General features: G+C 44.3%; 1 pseudogene; it reads left to right on the forward strand.

The window, feature by feature from the left end:
• The first annotated feature begins 1,453 nt into the window (after positions 1–1,453).
• Positions 1,454–3,297, forward strand: LOC102482472 (X-ray repair cross-complementing protein 6 pseudogene; annotated as a pseudogene).
• The last annotated feature ends 308 nt before the right edge of the window (positions 3,298–3,605 follow it).

Consider the following 3,605-nt stretch of genomic DNA (forward strand, 5'->3'; position numbering starts at 1 on the left):
GAGGTGATGGTAACACCTGCCCAGCTGTCTTCCCAGGGGGTGTTTTTTTAGCTCAGATGAGATGATGATGTTTGTAAAAGAGATTCACAGACCGTAATAAACAGCTGTCAGATATTCATGGGGTCCCAGAGACAGTCAATCAAAGTGCACTGAAATGAATATGTTAATTCCACAAACCTTGACACTTGCAGAGGACAGCTAATATCGAGAATGATGTTTTAAAAATTATTTTGGAATTTTAAAAGAGTAACATATTTTGGTTTGTAGAGAAAAATCTATTGTTTTTAGAAAAACATTAATGTTTAAAGTATATGTAAATGACGATGGAGAATCTATCACCCAATCCAAGAAAGCTTTAAAATGTAAGCATTTCAAATAAAAGCTAATGAATTTTTAATTGATTTAGTCTCAAGTAAGTGCAGTTTCAGAGTATTTTAGGAAACCTTTTAAGATACTTTTCATTTCTGCCAATATATAACCATTGAAATTATACTTAAAGACAACGTTACATTATAGAATTTAATCCAGGGACCAGCAGTTAGCGTAATGGCTGTCACTGGACTCCCACGTAGTCAACCACGGTTCGAGTCCCAGACCCAGTGACTTAAACTCACGCCAGGTGCGTGTGCGTGCGTGCCCAAGATCTGGAGAGGAGAATGGAGGAGAAGGGACTGCGGCATGGCCATCCCCCCTGAGGGGTGATTTCTCGCTTTCTGTCTCTCTGTCCTTCTGGCGAGCACATGCGCCCCATAGCAAAAGCCTCTCCAAAAAAAATAAAAAGGGAGAATTTAATCCATACATCCCACTCCAAATTTGGAAAAGTAAGTAGAAAAAAACCTGAAGTAACTCCAATTAAGGAGTATTTTCCTTTCCTAAGAAGAATCTCAGGTACAAAATAAATTATAAATAGTGAAGATGTGACAAAGTAAATTATGCCAGAGGGCTCAGCCTGGTGGCTTAGTGGTAGCAAGTGGAATTGCAGTGTTGAAGACACATGGCTGACTTTGAGTCTGGATCCCAGGGCTGACCTAAAAACACACTGAGTATACAGGGATGCCCAAAATCCTAACAACCTAGAGGACTTAGGAAAGGAGATCGTGGTGTGATGAGACCTTGTCACAAGTACTTCTCTTGCACACGCACACGTGCTCTCTATCATGAATGAGTACAGGGACCAGCAGATGGCATAATGGTTACATCTCTGGACTCCCATATAGTCAGCAGCAGTTCAAGTCCTGGACCCAGTGACTTAAAACTCACACCAGGTGCATGTGTGTGCATGCAGAAAATCACAAGAGGAGAGTGAAGGAGAAGGGATTATGGCATGGTCATGCCCCCCCAGGGGGTGATTTCTCACTTTCTGTCTCTCTGTCTCTATCTCTCCAGTGAGCACACACACCCTATAACAAAAATCTCTTAAAAAAGTAATAAATAGTCCAGTTGATCTCTGTTCCAAAGCAGGAGCCAGTATGTCAGAGTGGGAGTCTTACTACAAAACTGAGGGCAATGAAGAAGAAGAAGAACAAGAGGAAAACCTTGATGCAAGTGGAGAATATAAATGTTCAGGAAGAGATAGTTTGATTTTTTTGGTTGATACCTCCATGGCCATGTTTGGATATCAAGATGAAGAAGAATTGTCTCCTTTTGACATGAACATCCAGTATATCCAGAGTATGTACACTAAGCTCATAAGCAGTGGTTGAGATCTCTTGGCAGTGGTGTTCTATGGTACTGAGAAACACAAAAATTCAGTGAATTTCAAATTTTTTTACATCTTACAAGAGTTGGATAGTCCAGGTGCTTAACGAGTGCTAGAGCTTGACCAGTTTAAGGGCAACAGGGCAAGAAACGATTCCAAGACCAGATGGACCATGGATCTGACCATTCATTCAGTGAAGTGCTGTGGGTCTGTGTCAACCTCTTTAGTGATGTCCAGGTCAAAATGAGTCATAAGATAATCATGCTGTTCACCAACGAAGATGACCCCCACCGCAATGACAGCACCAAAGCCAGCCAGGCCAGGACCAAAGCTAGTGATCTTCGTGACACGGGTATCTTCCTTGAGTTGATGCACCTGAAGAAACCTGGGGGCTTTGACATATCCTTGTTCTACAGAGATATCATTAGTGTAGCAGAGGATAAGGACCTCGGGGTTCACTTAGAGGTGTCGAGCAAACTAGAAGACCTAATGAGGAAGGTACGTGCCAAGGAAACCAAAAAGAGACCATTCTACAGGTTAAAGTTTAAGTTCAGCAAAGATACAGCATTCACTGTGGGCATTTATAATTTGCTCCAGAAGGCTTTCAAGTCTTCTGCAATAAGACTGTATTGGGAAACAAATGAACCAGTGAAAGTCAAGACCCAGATATTTAGTATAAATACAGGCAGTTTGCTCCTGCCTAGCTACACCAAGAGGTCTCAGACCTATGGGAACCATCAGATTCTAATGGAGAAAGAGGAAACAGAAGAGCTGAAATGGTTTGATGAGCCAGGTTTGATTCTCATCGGTTTCAAGCCCTTAGTAATGTTGAAAAAGCACCATTACCTGCAGCCCTCCATGTTCATGTATCCCAAGGAGACCCTGGTAAACAGGAGCTCAACCTTGTTTAGTTCTCTCCTCAGCGAGTGTCTGGAGAAGGTGGTCATAGCAGTGTGCAGGTACACGCCCCACCAGAACACCCCACCATATTTTGTGGCTCTGGTGCCACAAAGGAAGAGGAACTGGATGACCAGAACATTCAGGTGACTCCTCCAGGTTTACAGCTGTTTTACCTACTCTTTGCTGATGACAAATGGAAGGTGCCCATTACTGAGAAAGTCAAGGCAAGCCCAGAGCAAGTGGACAAGATGAAGGCTATTATTCAGAAACTCCGCTTCAAGTACAGAAGTGACGACTTTGAGAACCCAGTGCTACAACAGCACTGCAGGAACCTGGAGGCCTTAGCTTTGGATTTGATGGAGCCCGAACAAGTCGTAGATCTCACATTGCCCAAGGTTGAAGAAATGGATAAAAGACTGGGCTCTCTGGTAGATGAGTTTAAGGAACTTGTCTACCCACCAGATTACACTCCTGACAGGAACGTTACCAAGAGAAAACAAGATGATGAGGGTTCTGGAAGTGAAAGGCCCAAGGTGGAGTTTTCTGAAGAGGAGCCGAAGGCCCACATCAGCAAGGGCACGCTAGGCAAGCTCACTGTGCCTGTGTTGAAGGAGGCCTGCAGGGTGTACGAGCTAAAGAGCGAGATGAAGAAGCAGGAGCTGATGGATGCATTCACCCAGCATTTCCAGGAGGCGTGACCAAAAGTCGTACAGCCAGCCACCCTTCCACTGTAGCCAGGTTGCCTGGTGTTGTTCTCATTGAGTTAAAAAAATGTTTCTCCTGCGCTACAAAGAGTTGATGCATAGGAGAGTCTGTGTTGTCGTGAGACTGGGTTGCCCTCCCACTTTGCTGTGCCTTACTCTGCTGTCCAAATAAAGAGCCCCGACTTGGTCCTACACGCTGCCCTCTGGAGTGGACAAGTCAGTGCCAGTCAGTGCCTGGCACCCAGAGATGAAGGTCATCGTCGTTAGCTCAGTCTTCTGTCCCACAGGGAACATAGGTCACA

Source organism: Tupaia chinensis, unplaced genomic scaffold (assembly GCF_000334495.1).
Source record: "Tupaia chinensis unplaced genomic scaffold, TupChi_1.0 Scaffold000197_1, whole genome shotgun sequence".
NCBI classification, from domain to species: Eukaryota; Metazoa; Chordata; class Mammalia; order Scandentia; family Tupaiidae; genus Tupaia; species Tupaia belangeri.